This window comes from Tupaia chinensis, unplaced genomic scaffold (genome assembly GCF_000334495.1).
Source record: "Tupaia chinensis unplaced genomic scaffold, TupChi_1.0 Scaffold000146_1, whole genome shotgun sequence".
In the NCBI taxonomy this organism is placed as follows: domain Eukaryota; kingdom Metazoa; phylum Chordata; class Mammalia; order Scandentia; family Tupaiidae; genus Tupaia; species Tupaia belangeri.
The window spans coordinates 8,630,406-8,647,227 of record NW_006159616.1 but is presented as its reverse complement, the minus strand read 5'-3'; the positions used below and the strand labels follow the sequence as shown (position 1 = coordinate 8,647,227).

The 16,822-nt window shown below is 51.9% G+C and overlaps 1 protein-coding gene across 2 annotated transcripts in view; it reads left to right on the top strand.

Annotated features, from left to right (window-relative positions):
* TMEM51 (transmembrane protein 51) overlaps window positions 1-16,822 on the top strand; it is a 64,975-nt gene that overhangs the window by 35,656 nt on the left and 12,497 nt on the right. The window contains exon 1 of one of the 2 annotated variants that reach the window (XM_006145270.3): window positions 14,116-14,286. The exons of the other annotated variant lie outside the window; for it this stretch is intronic. The gene's annotated coding sequence lies outside the window, so the exon portion shown is untranslated. Of the gene's footprint in view, window positions 1-14,115; window positions 14,287-16,822 lie in introns of those variants that run through there. 2 annotated transcript variants of the gene reach the window in all.

The following is a 16,822-nucleotide window of genomic DNA, read 5'->3' as shown; positions in this document are numbered from 1 at the left end:
GCCGTTGGGCGGGGGGGAAGGGGGTGGGCGGGGGGGCAGGCGGTGGGCTGGCCGCAGGCGGTGGCCATCCTGGAGCATGGCCTCTCTCCAGGACCCAGTTTGCCTGTTTGCCTCCTCTTCTGTCAGGCAGACTGCAATGAACATGGGTGGCAGGCCTGTGTCCTGACGAGCCCACTGTGGGACTCTCCATAGGGCTGGCCTGGCTGTGTGCGCAAACCTTACACAGAGCCGGCCCCTCCCACAGCGGCTGGAACAAGGGCCGGCTATTGGACCAGAGAGGCAGCAGCCGCCCAGTGAGAGTTCAAGGACCCTAGCGGGATTTGGCCTCCCTGGCCAGGATTCGGCCTTCCTCCCTTGCAGTCACTCGCCCTGTCCTGTATCCCCCGGCCACTCTCCTGCCTCCTTGGGGCCCAGATCTCAGCTCCCGCTGTCCTGCCGCTCCCTCATCTGTGCCCTCCTCCATGCTTTCACTGCCCACTCTGGGCTCACTTCTCTCCCCTCTGGGCTCTTCTGCCTCTTCGTTCCTTGCTGCCCTGTTTCCAGCTGGTGGTCTTGTTGATTTCCTTCTGTCTCTTGCCTTTCCTGGACATAAGGGACGCCGAGGGCAGCAGGCTGTTGGTGGCTGTCCCTGCACCTCTGCGGGGAGGAGTTAGGGCTCCCGTTGGGCGTGGCCGCCTGTTCCCACAGCCCTTCAAATTCATTTCCCTCTTCCTTTTTTTTCTCCCTCTGTGTGCGTTTGCTGCTAGTTGCGTGTCAACCTTGTGCTAGCATGTGCGAGATGTCTGTTATGACCTGGATGACCCGGGTTTCAAGGGCAAACCCAGTTCTTCCGGCCTCTCTCCTGCCAGCAGCTGGGAGGCCGTCACAATGTGGTGATTTATGGCTATGTCTATGAGGGCCTTGGCCACTTTTCAGGCCTGGGGCTGTGCCCTTCTTCAGTCACCGCCACACCCCAGGCCTGTCTAAGTAAGTGACCCTCGCGGTCCTTCTCCAAAGGGCAGTTCCTCAGCTCTGCATTCCGGAACTCCCGTTCTTGCAGGACATCAGCCTCACTGCACAGACAGAGGTGGTGAGGAGAAGTGGCATTGCTGTCGGCACCACGTTTGCCTCAGAAAAGGAGGATTGGGGACAATTGGCCTGTTGTGTTTTGGTGGTGTTGTTTTTGTCATTATTTAAAAATTTTTTAGCAGGCAAAAGAGAGTGTTTTTGGTTCATACAACTGAAATATTGGTAGATCCAGGTGGGCTCCACCTCAATGCTCCTTGGGCAGCCTCACTCCTTGCTTTGACCAGATGGTGACCACTAGCAACCTCAGGTCTTTCCTATTATCCTTCCTGCAGTCCCAGCAGGGCAGGGCAGGGGCGTGGCTTCGGGCCTGGGCTCCGGGGGCGGGGCTCTGGGGGCGGTGTTTCCTTCACAGTCCAGCCCTGGAGCTCACTGCTCTGACCAGACCGGCCTGCACCCTAGGAAAGAACTGATGGGCCCGGCCCGTCCCAGACCCAGAGAAGGGACTGGGACGCTGGGCAGGGCGGGCCACAGGATGGCCCCACATCATCCGAGGTAGCCCTGCACAGCCTGCCTCCCTAACCCGTGTGGCTGTCCCTGGGGCCTTCACAGACCCTCCTTGGCAGTCTCTTTTGCAAAAGGCTTGGGTAGCTTCACACTCTGGAGGGACAGCTGTGCCCTATTTAAAAGCCCCTGCAGTGACTTCTTTTGTGATAACAAGAAGCCTTTTGGCATACCTGAGGGACACCCAGCAGTGGTTGGTTTCTCCGGGGCGCTTGTTGCCATGTGTCCAGCATCTTGACCACTGGCAGCAGGTAATGGGTGCCCAGTTGGTGTCTGTTGAATGAATGAATGACTGGAGAGAGGCAGCAGCCAGAGTGTAGCAGCTTTGCTCCTGCCCCACCCCCAGGGCCCACCTTCCCCAGGCTGCAGCACCCCGGCCCAGCTCACTGGAGCACTGGACTCAGAAAGAGCAGCTGATACACTACCCTCAGTGGTGGTGGTGGTCAGCCTGAGGTTTTCAGGCTCAGGGAGCAGAATTAACCTTGCTTCCCCTCACCCCTCTGGCTACCTTGGCCTCAGTAATTCCGATCTGGGCCAAGATGTTGGAAGCTGCGGTTCCTTGGCTTCTCTTTTGGATCTAAACACCCCAAAGGGTAGAGACGACAGTGGCTTAGCTCCTGGCCTCAGCTGATGGGGAGACAACAGGAGCACCCACCAGTATACTTGGGACTGTAACACCCAGCAAGGGGCTTTCCAGGAAGGGTCTGCGTTTGAGCAGCACTAACTATAGGCCCAAAGCCCCTGTCTCCTTCCCTCCTCTTACAGGTGGGGAGAGACAGCAGCCAGGAAGCATCTGTCTGGGGGATTTGATTTGCAAAGATGATGTGTGAACCATCCACCTTGTTGCCTGGTATGCAGGCAAGGCTCTGGCTTGTTGGTTGAATTTCAACTCCTGTCACAGCCGTGACAGCCCAGACAGGGCAGAGTCCTTGGACCTGAGACAGGCTTCAGGTGGTCCTGTGAGCCTGGGCTGTAGGGCTGTTCTGGGCAGTGGAAAAGCCCTGAGTCGGCATTCAGTCTGACCTTTGACTTTTACTTAAGATACTGGCCTCTACCTTCACTGCCGATGGTCTGGGGCAGCTCCTCACCCCTGTCCACCTCTCTGTCTTTGGTAAACCTCCGTCTCTGATGCTAGACAAAGGAGCACCTTATTATGGAAGTGGGGTGTGAAAGGTTAAAAATAACTCTTTTGTTTAAAGTCCATTTATTTATTTCGTGAGAGAGAGTTGGAGGCATTCCCAGTGGGGTCCTCACGTTGCCATCCATCCTCAGCCCACCAGGATCACACACACACGTGCTAGCCTACACACAGAGAGCCAAGACCCAAACCGGAACATTTCCACATGGTCCCAGCAACACTGAGCATTACCTCATTGCTGTGTGGACCCCACAACTTTTTTTTTTTTTTAAGGGAGACTTTTGCTATAGGAAGTGTGCACTCACCGGAGAGATAGAGAGACAGAAATCAAGAAATCACACTCCCCCAGAAGGAATAGCCATGCTGCAGTCTCTTCTCCTCCATTATCCTTTTGGGATTTTGAGCATACACACATGCACACACACCTGATGTGAGTTTTAAGCCACCGGCTCCAGGACTCGAACCGCTGTCGGCTACGTGGGAGTCCAGTGGTGTAACCTTTACGCCATATGCTGGTCCCCCTAGAACTCCTTTTAAAATGGAGCTTGGAGGCAGGACTCTAGAGGGGGTTGAGAAGATGGACTCTGAACCTATGCTGTCTGCTTCACAGACTCACTCTGCTACTGATTGACATTAGACTTTGGGCCTCCAGAACCTCTCTGTGGATTAGCCCATGGCCTGATGATTAAGGCAGCTGGACCCCATGTGGCTGCCCTTACAGTTTGAGTCCCAGACCTGGTGGCTTGAGAAACACGCCAGAGTGTGTGTGCATGCATGCCTAAAATCTCAAAAATAAGAAATGGAGAAGTGATTGCAGCACGACCATCTTGCACGGCTGGAGTGCTTTCTTGCTTTCTCTCCCTCTCTCCCTCTCTTTTTTCTCCCTAGTGAGTGCACACACCCTCTGGCAAATTAAAAAAAAAAAAAAAGGAAGGAAGGAAGGAAGGGAGGGAGGGAGGGAGGGAGGGAGGGAGGGAGGGAGGGAGGGAGGGAGGGAGGGAGGGAGGGAGGGAGGGAGGGAGGGAGGGAGGGAGGGAGGGAGGGAGGGAGGGAGGGAGGGAGGGAGGAAGGAAGGAAGGAAGGAAGAAAGAAAGAAAGAAAGAAAGACAAAAGACAGAGAAAGAAAGAAAGAGGAAAAAGAACCTCTCTGGGTCTTGGCACTTCCATCTGTAGAATGGGGTGATGGTAGCTGCTTGTTCACGAAGAGCAAATGAGGTCAGCCAGCTAAGAGTAAGCAATCAGTGATAGTAGCTGTGTCTCACAGGGGTTTGTAGACGTATGTTCCTGAAAGCAAAAGGCCCTCTTATGTAATGTGTGGTCCCCCCAGTTTGCATTCGAACACAGTATCTCTATGTCCAGGCACTCCCAATGCTCTAAGAGCTGTGCTGTTAGATACCAGGGTAAGGATTCTTACCCAAGGGACAGTCCACAGAAGAAGGTTGACCCCTGAAATTGCCTAGGGCCCTTGTGCCAGGCTGAAGAATGTTCCCTCAAAATGTCCACATCAGAACCCGTGACTAGGTGGCCTGACGTAAAAGGGCCTTTGCAGATGTGATTAAATTAAGATCTTAAGACAGATCGTCCCAGATTATCCAGGTGCTCATGCTGCAGTTCCAAGGGTCCTTATTGCTGGGGTCATGTGAGCACAGGCAGACAGAGGCGTGATGACAGAAGCAGAGGTTGGAGGGATGTACTTCAAAGAAGGAAGAAGAGGCCAGGAGCTCAGGAATACAGAATAAGAAGTGAATTTCCCCTGGAGCTTTCAGCAGGCTGTGATTATAGATGCTCGCAGTGATTGTAGATGCTAACTTTTTCCGCTATAGAGCACGTGTGCTTACTGAAGAGAGACAGAGAGAGAGGGAAAGTGAGAAGTCACTCCCCCGGGACAGTAGCCACATTGCAATCCCTTCTCCATTTTCCTCTTGGGACTTCGGGCATACACACCCACATGCCTGGTGTGATTTTTTTTTTTTTTTTTTTCCCCAAAGCGCCAGGTCTGGGACTCGAACTGTGGAGTTGATCATGTGTAATCCAGCACCTTCACCACCATGCTACCTGCTGGCTCTTTTAAGTCCTCTGTCCAGAAGTCCCTGGAGGTTATGAGATCTGCTGTAGGTCGCAGAGGAATCAGTCCCGTCCAGCAGTCCATTCCCACCACATCCCTCTTGGGACTGTGCTGGCCACAGTGGGGGCTCCGTGACTTCCTGGGGCTGGGATGACGTGAAATCAGGGAGCCAGCATTTCTCTGGCCAGGGAGACGCTGGGCTTGGGTGAATACAGCCCTCAGTTTGTGCCACGTCATCAGCTGTGGCTGGTGCACTGCCACTCTCTTGTTCTACCGTTGTCTTTATTATTTTATCATTTTTTTCTCTTTCCTGCCCAGGGACGCCCATCCTAATGTGTTTAACGTGCATCTTGTTGGTTGCGGTTCTGGGCCTGTGTCTTTCTAATTTCCACAGGGGGCGTTGTGTTCTGTCTCCTCCTGGCGTATCTTTCTGCTCCCTTTCACTCAGCTTTTATTTTCCTGCACATACTAGGGCTCTCTTATCTCCAAAGTTTGTCCCCACAAGTCCCACCTGCTTCATCTTCACGATACTTCACAGAGGAGCTAGTTTTGCCCTTATTATTAGAATTCTAGCTTCTTCTCTATCACTCTTCCTTCCGTTTTGAGCCATGTCGCTTTGTCCTCATGTCCACCCTATTCTGGATTCAGAGAGGAGCTTGCCCAGGGTCACACAGCTGCTGGGTACAGAACCTGATTCCAACTCCAGCAGCCTGGTTGCAGGGCCAGCTCCTCACGAGGGTCCATCCCAGCAAGAGTCTGCCGCCCTGCCTCAGCCTTGACCCTGGGCTTGCCAGGATTCCCAGGAGATGTGGCCTGCTGGAAGACTCTCAGCCGGCCTGGCTCAACCTCTTTTTCTGAGACATGCTGAAAGTATCAATTACATCTAAGCCCACAGAGACCTGAAACATGATGGCTTAATCAAGACAATGTATTCCCCCCCTTCACTGAAGAGATGAAAGCATTCCTCAGCCCTGAGTTTTTGCTCTTGTTTTTTATTGTCAGTGGGCATGTGTGCTCACCAGACAGGGAGCGAGACAGAGAACCCCCTAGTGGGCCATGGTCACACCACAATCCTTTGTTTCTCCATTTCTCCATCTTGTCAGGATTTGGGGCACACTTGAACATATATCCTGTGTTTTTCAAGCTGCTAGGGCTGGGATTCGAACATGGGTTGGATCCCCGTGGGATCCAGCTTTATACGTACGGCATTTAGCAACTCAACTACAGGGTCATTCCAGCTCTCGGTTTTTGTTGGTGTTGTGGCTTTAAAGAATTATTTAATTAAATTTTATTCATCATTATCATTATTATTATCTTTAATTTGACCAGAGGGAGAGAAGGAAAGTGAGAAAGAAAGCTGCTAGGTCCAGGACTCAAACTGCGATCAGCCTTATGGGAGTCCAGCACCTTAACCACCATGCCACCTGTCGGCCCACAACCCTGAGGTGTTTTTTTTTTTTAATTATTTATTTAACTTTATTTATTCATTTGTTCATTTGTTCATTTTAATTTAACCAGAGAGAGACACAGAGAGAGAGAGAGTGGGAGAGAGAAAGTGAGAAAGTGAGAAAGAAAGCCAGCAGGTCCAGGACTTGAACCATGGTCAGCTATGTGGGAATGTCCAGTGCCTTAAGCACCACACCACCTGATGGTCCCCTGCTCTGAGTTTTTAATACCTATCATATTTCTATGGGTGTTTCATTTTTGTCTTCTTTTTAATAAAAGTTTATTTATTTATTTTTTCCATGTGTAAGAGAGAGAGATAATACTCCCAGCAAGGTCTCACTTGTTGATCTGCTCCCAGTATCAGCCAGTCCCAGACCACAGGTACTTGTGTGCCCAGCATGATCAGGGAGGTCTCCAGACACGAACCTGGAACCTTCCTGGTGGGTCAGCCACACCAAGTGTTGGGTTACTGCTGCGTGACCTTCCAGCCCCTATGCTTCTAGTTTGTCACATCTGACAGCTGCATCGGATTTCCTGGTGTGCCTTGCACTCATCCATTGCCTACTTGTAGATGCTCAGACTGCTTCCATCTCCTGCCTTCAGGAAGAGCCACAGTGCACAGCCTCATACATGTCCCTACTGAGGGTGTGAACTCGAGCAAAGAATTGCATGGTGTACTAGAACTAGCGGTACTGACTCACAAAACTCGGTTGCATGTAGCTCTTCCCCATGCTGGGTGCTGTTATGATATATTGGTAGCTTGATAATAGCTATGGTGGGAGTATTTATACCACAGGAATTGGCAATGCGGTCACCACAAACCAAGGCTGTGTGTGGTGTGTGTGTGTGTTGGGAGGGTAATTAGTACACCACTGTGGTGGTATATGTGAATACATCACTTGATTAAATTAAATGCTGCCAAACTGGTGGTCAGAAAGACATTCACCCCTTCAAAATGTTCCCTGCATTTCCTCTAATAAAGGGAAATATGAGATGTACAAAGAAGGCTCTGCACTGAAACACAAGGACATGATTTTAGGTTACTTAATATTTTAGACAATTGACCCCTGCAGTGCTGTGCAGAATTGCAAAGATGGGCTTTCACTGGAATTCAGTTTCTTGTCTTGGTGTTCTCTCCTATGACTTCTGTATAAGTGAGGACTCTTGTCAGCTGCAAGGAACAGAAAGCCCAATGTAATGTGTCAGCTCCTATCACCGAAGCCTCCAGGGACTGGTCTTCAGGCATCGTGGGATCCAGGTTCACAAACAGTGTCACCAGGCTTCTGTCTACCCTTGGGTCTGCTTTTCACTGTGTTTGTTCCTTCCCAGGCAGGCTCTTCTCTGCCCTCCACTCCAGCCTTGCTTTCTACCAGCTGTGAATGCAAAGGAAGAGTGTCTTTTTCTCAGCAGTTGCAATGAAAGTGCTGAAATTTTGAACTCATTGGCCTAGGTTGGGTCCCGTGTCCATCCATGACTTGTTACTGTGCCCAGAAGTATGGGATGCCTTTTGGCCAGGCTAGGGGCATGTGCCACCTGAAGCCAGAGTCAGGATCAATTGCATGGACTGAGAATAGGGAGGGTTCTTGGGAAGGAAAGTCTGGTGCTGTTCCCGGCAGGATGGGAGTGGTTATTGGGCGGGTAAAACAGCAGTGTCCTCTGACCTTCCCTAGGGCCCCTGAGGCTGGCCTTCACCCAGGCCTATTGAACACTGCCTGAGACTCCAGACCCTGCAGCTTCGGACTCCCTTCCTCTCTGACTGAGGAATCTGCTGCCCCCATTGCTGGCTCAGGCTTGCTCCAAAAGCCCTACACTGAGTCTCTGACCTCTCATTCCTACAGAGATTGCATCTTGACCAATGCTTGTGTATGGGCACCTTCTCTGTGTATCCTCTCTTATTGCCATTTTACAGATGAAAGAACTGAGGCTGTAGGGGACACAAGGAGCAGCTCAACAGGCAGAGAAGCTAAAGCTTGTCTCAGGCTCCTTGCCTTCAGCTGCCACGCTCCTTCACTCCCCTGATCTCCATATGACGCTGTGGCCAGGGCCCTCCTGGCTCTGAAATGTTACGCCTTTCCCTGTGGCGTCTGCCCACAGCCCACCCTTCGGCCTGATTTTCAGCCTTTCAGTCCAGCCCTCTTCCCTGGTTCTCCTGTATCCGGTCCCAGCACTCACTTCCCTAATCCCCGGGCCCATGGAGAGCAAGCTGTTGCCTTCTTCATAAAGTTCCTGTCTGCACCTGTCACAGCGTAACTGACTATCACAACCACAGCAGCTCAAAGTAACTCACGTTTATGATTTCACTGTGCAGGGTCAGGAGTCCAGGTGTGGCTTAGCCAGGGCCTCTGCAAGGCTGCAGTCAAGGCATACGGGGACCTAGATTGGGTTCTTCTCTGAAGGCTGGACTGGGGAAGGGCACTTTTCCGAGCTTGTGTGGTCATTGGCAGAATTTGTTGCCTTATGTTTGTCGGACATCAGCTGGAGGCCCTTACCAAATGGGTCTCCCTCCAGACGGCCACTTGCTTTATCAAAAGCCAGCAGCAATAGATCATCTATTAGGTGACATAGCTTATGCATCATCACCTTCCTCCCGTCACCTGTGCCATATCTTATTGGTTAGAAGCAAGACACATTTGGGAGAGGACCACATGAGGACAGGAACACCAGGAGACAGGGATCAAGGGACCCCCCCCACCCCCCACCAAGAGTGTGTGCACCAGAGCTAGCAGGCAGCATGGTGGTGGTTAAGGCACTAGACTCCAGTGGTTGGAACGCCAACTGTGGTTCAAGCCCAGGACCCGGCAGCTTGAAAATCACTGAGCACATGTGCGTATGTGCCCCAAATCCTGAGAGGAGGATAGAGGAAAAGGGATTGCAGTGTGGCCATCCACCCTGGGGGTGATTTCTCACTTTTCCTTTCTTTGTCCTCTCTGTGTCCCATGGCAAAAACATTAAAAAAAAAAAAAAGTAGCCCACTATAGATAACCTTTATGGTTCTCTTAGTGACAGGATGGGAGAATCAAATCAGAGAAATCTGCTATTTAGCCTGGCAAGACCCCAGTTTCCTCAGCTGTAAATGGGGCAACATTATCTGGCCATTGGCTCTTGTTATTAAATAAGCTCATATAAATAAAGTTCTTGCCATAGCTGTTAGTCTCATAAATAATAATATCGTGTTACTATTTGCCAGCCCTGAATGGGTTTAGCTATAGGTGACCCAAAAAAGTAGATTCAATAAGATAGACCTTTATTTGTCTCATGTAAAGAGTCCAGAGTTCAGCTGTCCAGGCTGGAAGGGCATCTCTGGGATCACCAGGGACCCAGCCTCCTTCTGTCTTATTGCTCTGCTATTTCCTACCTCATGCTCCAGAATGGCTGCTTGAACTCCAGCCATCACATATGCACTACAGCCATGAGGATGGAGAAATGGGGAGGGAAGACATGTCCCTGCCTGAATGTCTCGCCACAACCATACATACATCTGTATATAGCCCACTGACCAGAGCTTAGTCATATGGAATATCTAACTTGGTGTCTAAGAGGCAGAGTAATGCTTTCTTTCTTCTGGGAAGCAAGGAAGAGCTGAATATCCATTTTCTTACTGTGGAGTAAAGGGCATATGGAGACTGGAACCTGAGACTACTGAGTCAGCCTCTCCTCCATTTCTTTCTCTCCCTCAGCACCGGGAGGCTCTGAGCTTGGAGGTGAGAGGTGCCCTGAGGTGCATCTCACTCTGCTACACGTCTCTGGGACTCCCTGGGAGGTCTGCGCCATTTCTGGCACTCAGCTGGGTCGCGCTCGGCGCTCTCGGCCGTGTGTGCCTCTGAGCTCCTGGGACATTGCTTTCCAGCTCAGTAGTCTCCCTGGGACTTCTCTTTGGGTGTGAAATGTTGGCCACAGCAAGCACACCGAGTCTTCGTCGGTTCCCAGGTGGCTTTAGACCTGGGAGAGTGGGTGGTCATGAGGACCGGCCAGCGATAGACTGGAGGGTCTAAAAGTCGGGCTCCCCCTGCCGCACCCTGCCCGGGCCCTTACTGTATACCCAGCACGGTACACTCCGTGGGTCAGACATTCACTCTCCAGTCTTACGGGGTCCCTACTCTGTTATCTTTTTTTTAAAGTTTATTTGCTTCTTTGGGGGAGGGGAGTATCTTCAACAGGGTCCCTTTGAATTTCACCACAGTCCAGCCCCGGCCTGGGTGCACATGCAGTGTATACAGGAATACAGACCTGGGTACTTCCCCTGTGGCATCTGCATCATAGAGTCACGTCACTGCCCTTTACGTCAAGGTCAGTACTGCATTCTGATGGCCGCTGAACCGAGCTGGGGTAATTCCAACCCGTGTGCTAATCATGCCTCAACTCCGTAAAGTGGGGTTAAATAGAGCCCTTCCCTGTAGGACCATGGCAGGTGCGAAAGGCACCGCCAGGGCTCACAGACGGTCAGCGCTTGATCGGGGGGCAGTCTTGTGTGCAAGAGCTGCTGAGCAGGGCAGAGCAGGCCCCCAGCACGGGTTGTGTCGTCTGTGTCATGGGTGGAATTGTAGCAGCCCCCAAATGCCTATGTCCAAGTCCTCACCCCAGTACCCCAGGACTTGATGATATTGGGAGACAGGGCCTTTGAAGAGATGATTAAGGTAAAGTCACGTGGGTGGGCCCCGATCCAGTCGGACGGGTCCCTTGTAAGAGAAGGAGGTTAAGACAGACATGCACACACAGGAAGGCCACGGGAGGACACAGAAAGGCCACAGGAGGACACAAGGAGAAGGCGGCCATCCATAGGCAAAGGAGAGAGGCCTCAGGAGAAAGCAGCCAGCCGATTCCTTGACCCAGGACTTCCCGTCCCCAGAACTGGCAGGAAAGAAGTTTCTGGTGTCCAAGCCCCCCAGCCTGGTGCTGGCTGTGGCGCCCCCTCTCACCTTGGTTTCAGTTTTATGATTAAACTCCCATGTCAGTTATTTACAACACGTCCAGATGAGTATCTGTGTTGCAGGGGCCTGAGTGGCTCACTCGAAGAAAGCTGGTTTTCCTAAAGGGGAGACAACACCAGGAGAGCAAGGAATTTTACCTCCTGACCACAGAGAGTGAAGCCGCCTAGGGAGGGTCTCTGATACCCATGGTGTCAGGAGGGGCTCTCTGGGAGCAGGAGGGGACTGCAGGCACTGGGTAGTGGGGCGTGCTGGCTCTGGGCTCAGACGTGCAGTTGGAATCTTCGCCATGCCGTTCATGCTGTGACTTTGAGCAGGGTACTGACCTCTGAACTTCAAGGTTCTCATCTACAAAATGGAGATTATTCTAGAAACTTCGTCTTAGGGTTCTTGGGAACTGTAAACATGACAACTAATTAAGAAATACCATGTTGAATAAATAGTATTAATAGTAAGTTGCTGGGGCTGGACAGTGGCGCTGCAGTAAGGCTATGCTGTGTAAGGCGGACCCACATGGGAAGGTTCTAGGTTTGCCCCTGGAGACCTCCCTGAGCACACGGAGCAGGTGCATCCCTGTGATCTGGGGCCGGCTGAAGCTAGAGGTGGATCTCAGCATGAAGACCCTACTGGGGATGCCATCTGTCTTTCTCAGTCATGGAAGATAAAAAGAAAAACTTTAAAATAATGGTAATACATTACTAATAAATAGAAGTAAATGTATAATAAAATATAATAAATGTTGTAAGTAGAAACAAAACAGAACAATAATAAGAACAAGTAATAAATAATAATAACTGCTTGTAGAGCACCCCGCACGGTGCCTGGCACTTGGTGAGCGCTTCAGAGAATGTTCGCTGTTGCTACGACTCCAAAATGTAGCCATTGGAAAGAGATTGGTATGACAGGTGACTTCCTGCAGATCTGAGGCAGGAAGGAGACCAGAGCTGGAGAGGGCAGTTCTGGCTAAAATGCCGGGACAAACCTCAGGTATAAAGTGGAAGGGCAGGAGCCGGCAGAGGAGGGTAGGACAGGGTTGAACCTGCTCAGCTCAAGACCAAAAGAGCTCTTGGCAGCATGTTTGGGAACCACTTCCACGGAGACAGCACTGCTGTGGCTAAAAAAGAAAATGTCCAGATATGGGCAGGACGGACTCTCAGCTGTGTCCTAATCTCCAGAATCAGGGCCGGTCTCGTGGAAGTCTGGGAACGAGGAGGCTCGCTTCTGCAAGACCCATCCAGCCTGCCCAGGGCTCTCCAGTGCCTCGAGTTTGAGGCTTACAAATCCCTCATGTAATGAGCACTTAAACAGCAGCCTCCTTTCATCATAAGGGCTTTGGAACTGTAGTTTTGAGCCCCCAGAAAAGCAGTGTCTGCTGATTGGAGCATGAGAATGCCTTTACCACAGTGCCTCAGCAAAGCTGGAACAAGTGCAGACTTGGCTCAGGCACTGGATCCTGGGTTAAAATGCAAACCAGCAGAGGAGGGCCGGGCTGCAGAGCCTCTGTCCAACTTGGCTGCTGAGGAATGGGTGCAAAATTCTACAAGTCAATGGTTTGATCAAGATTCAGGAGCCATGCCCAGTCAAACCCATGACGAGGTAAGTAAGCTGCCAGGAGCCACGCAGGTGTGGCAGGTGTCCTGTAGCTGCTCCTAACAATTTTGCCCGACTGGATGGTCAAAACAGCACTGATTTTTCTGTTGCAGTTCTGGAGGTCAGGAGTCCAAGTTCAGTCCACTCATGGGCTAATGTCGACCTGTCTGCAGAGCTGGTTCCTTCTGGAAGCTGACTCTAGCGAGAATCTGTTACGTGCCTTTTCCAGCTTCTAGAGGTCACCTGCCTCACTTGGCTTGAGAGCCTGTCCCATGTCACTCCAGCCACCTCTTGCCTCCATTCTCACATCTCCCACTTCCTCCTGTGAGCTTTTTGCCTCCCTCTTATAAGGACGCTTGTCATTAAATTGGACCCACCTAGGTAATCTCCCCATCCCGAGATCCTTAATTTAATCACACCCAAAAAGGCACTTTTGCCAAGGTGACAGCCATGAATTCCGGGGGCTAGGACCTGGATATTTCTGAGGGCTACCTGCCATTTCCAAATGCTGAGAGACGCAGAGCACTGACTGGCAAGTCGCCCTGAGCTGAACCCCAGGGCCTTGTCAGCCCCTAATTCGAAAGGCCTTGAATTAGCCCCTCCCTCTCTGGGCCCCCTAAAGACAGGCGGATGCTCACCTGCCTCTGCGGGTCTGAACATCGTAACGAGCACACTCAGCAGTGACTGCCTGCCAGATCCTGGGGTAAGGCCCTTAGTGGAGTAATTCACTGGCTTCTCAGCCTTCCAGTCCCTGGAAACTGCCAAGCAGGCTCCTGCCTCAGGGCCTTTGCTCTGTGGTTCCCTCGGCCTAGAATGTCCTTCCCCAGGTAACCACACTGTTCCCTCTGCTCCTTCCTTCAACTCTTTGCTCACATACTACTTTCTTGGTGATGCTGTGCCCCGACCCCCGGTGAAGTCACCGCCCCAGCGATCCCTCTTCCCACCATCAGCTTTATTGGCTTCCTCAGCTTGCATTACGTCCCAACCGCCATGGCGTTTACTCCCTCAGTGTGGCTGGCTGAGCTCCACAGGACACAGTTGCTTGTCTGTCTTGATCGTTTTTCTGTCCCCAGCACTTAGAGCAGACCTTGGCCTGTGATTAGGTGCTCAGTTAATATTTTGTTGAACGAAAGAATGAATACCTGGAACTCTCCGAGTCGAGTAGATCCCAGTACAGTTCCTCTTTCACAGATGAGAGGACTGAGACGGAGGGGAAGGCATTGTCTCGTCTGGGTAGTTATTGAGTAACAGCTGAGATGCAAACCGGCCTATCAGAATTGTGGGTGCATTCGCCACGAACATGTTCTGCAGTCCCTGAGTTTACAAGATCTCATCTTTGCCCTCGCTCCTCTTAGAGAGGAGGAGCCAAATGAGTCCACTCAGTGTCCAAAACTGCCTTCTGCACCAGGACAAGTGCAGATGGCACCCAGGCTTGCACGGGCCTGGCTGCAGCCGGGAACAGTGACCAGGAGCAGCAAAATAGGACAGGTCCCCACCTCTCCTCCAGCCCACACTCCTCCCACCTCCTCAGACTTCGTGGCTACACCCCAGAGGTCAGTCACTCCTGGTCTGGGGAACATCTCGCTTTCATTTCCTTCTTGTGCCCAGAGGGTTACCAAGGAGCCAGGGGACTTGTGACCTGCCTTGGTTTTCATTCTTCAAGCATGGCTAAAGGGGTGGCTTTCTGGAGCTGCATGGGTAAGGAAGGGCCTAAACAAGGAGGCTCTGAATACAAGGACTACCACTGACCATGCTGGGAGGCCTTGGGCAAGTTTCTCAACCTCTCTGTGCCTCTGTATTGCTCAGTAAAATAGGCAAAGGTAGGGATACTAGTACCTCCTTCATACAGTTGCTGGCTGTGATAGTGAGCTAAGTAAAGTACTTAGGGTGTGCCAACACTGTGCCCTAACTGCTGGGGTTTGGGGTGACCTGAGAAACGGCTGCTGATCAGTGCCCGTGCTTGGCCTGGTTTGTCAGGGCTGGGGGCCGTTGGTGACTCATTCCCAGAAGCCCTGATGCAGCAGCCTGGAGGATGACGAGGTGTCAAGACTCACTTTGAGATGATGGTGACAGATCTGGCTGCCACCTGTGTCCCATGAGCACCAGCATCTATCCTGACAGAGGAAGACACGGAGATGTCACACTTCCCGAGAAATATTAGATGTGACGGAAACCCTCAAGACAGCTTCCCTGGAGCCAGCTTTCCAAATAGGGCCGCGCCAGCCACCTGCTTAGAGAAAGACACCATGTCAAGCTCCTGAAGGAAAGACGCGTGGTCCGTTAACTTGCTCCTTGTTTACAGCCCCTGGAGGCTCCAGAAGGAGCCTGTCTTCCTTCATTGCAACAACACTTAACTGGATTAGTGGTGAAGCCGGGGATGTCGGGTCTTGTAAAATTTTCCCTGACGACACCTTGTCTCTGGAATGGGAGAGGTTAGCTGCCTGTTCTGCACCCTGTGGTATATTCCAGAAGAGGCCCTCTTTCCCGTTTCCATGGGACTATTCAGGCTGAGCCCTCCCCCTGAATACCCTAGTCTCCCACTCCAAACATGCACCTCATGACCCTATATGCTGCTCTATCCCAACCCTTCTCTCTGCCCCACAAATCGAATTTGTCACTGTCTTTGTGTGCCCGTTGAGCAGTATTACCCGGTGGTTAAAGCATAAAAGGTGTTTATTTTTAAGCTTATTTATTCCATGAGCGTGTACACACAGGAGACAGCACCTTCAACAGCACCTCGGTGCCACAATCCACCCCCAGCCATACCTGGCCCCAGAATATGGCACACACCGACCTGGCACACTCAGGGAGGTCTCCAGATGTGAACCTAGAACCGTCCCACGTGGGGCAGCCTGACAGAGCATCACGTTTACCACTGTGCCAACCACCAGCCCCTAAAACGTGGGTTTTACAGCCAGACATCCCTTACTCCTGCCTCGTCCTGTGTGACCTTGAGAAAATTACTTAAGGAAATACTTTACCTGAGTGTCTATACAATATCAATACAACCAATAACTATAAAGTGATCGTCTGTAAGAGGACGCAGAGGGCTTGGCCCAGTGCTGGCACTATCCTGATGGTGACACACTTCTGTAGGGAACCGCCTGTCCTGCTAGATTCTGGGAGCATCTCACACATCTGTGGACCTCCTCCCCACAGAGTCCCTGGTACCCCATAGATAAAAATCAAAACCCTTAAAAAAAATCATTGTAAAAGAAATGCTCACCCTCCATGATGAAACACCCTGCAGAACCTTGTCTGGAGAGTGGCTCCCGGGGCCTCCATCTCCGGAGGCACCGAAGGTGGACTTCAGTATCAGCTAGACTTGACCCTGCTGCTTCCTGGCTGTGTGACCTGGGACAGATTGCTTGCCCTGTCTGAGACCTTGTGTGGCGGGCTACTCATTCCTTGAAGGGCAGCTGTGGGGATTGGATGGATTTAGGAAGGCGCTGATGGACGCAGAGGAGGCTGTTGGCGACCTTGGGTGCTGTGACCTGCCTTCTTTCCCATCAGCGCTCTCTGGTGCGGGCAGCCCTCATTCCACTTCCTCTCCCTGCATGCCTCTTCTGCACATTGCTTTTTGTTTTCCCCACCTAAAAGATCTGGTGCTCTGTAAAAACAGGAACCTGACACCCTTTGCCCTTGGTCCCTGGGGAGGTGGCCTGAAACTCCCTCCCAGGCAGGAGCAGGGCAGCAATAGCAACTGCTCAGAGCCTCTCTTCCCACCCCCAGGGCATGGGACTGGAGCTTGGTGACAAAAGTGACTGTGGACTGAAACTTGGCCACGGGGCCCACAGAGTTCTCCCTTTGTGATGCAAATGTAACACAGCCTGGTTCCCTGCGAATGGAGATGGGATCCCTTTCCCAACTATGCAGCTTGGCAAGAAGAGGTCAGGACCAGGAAAATGGTCAAGGAGCCTCTTTGTCGCAGGGGCTGGTCACACTGCCAGACACCTCCAGCTAGCGAGAACCCCTCCTACTAAAGCCTCCTGGGCTGGCTCCACACCATTCATGGAGGGCCACAGCACAGAGCTCGTGGCAGAGGAGGGGCCAGCCGCATCCCTGGTTCCGGAACTGTGTTCCGTGGAG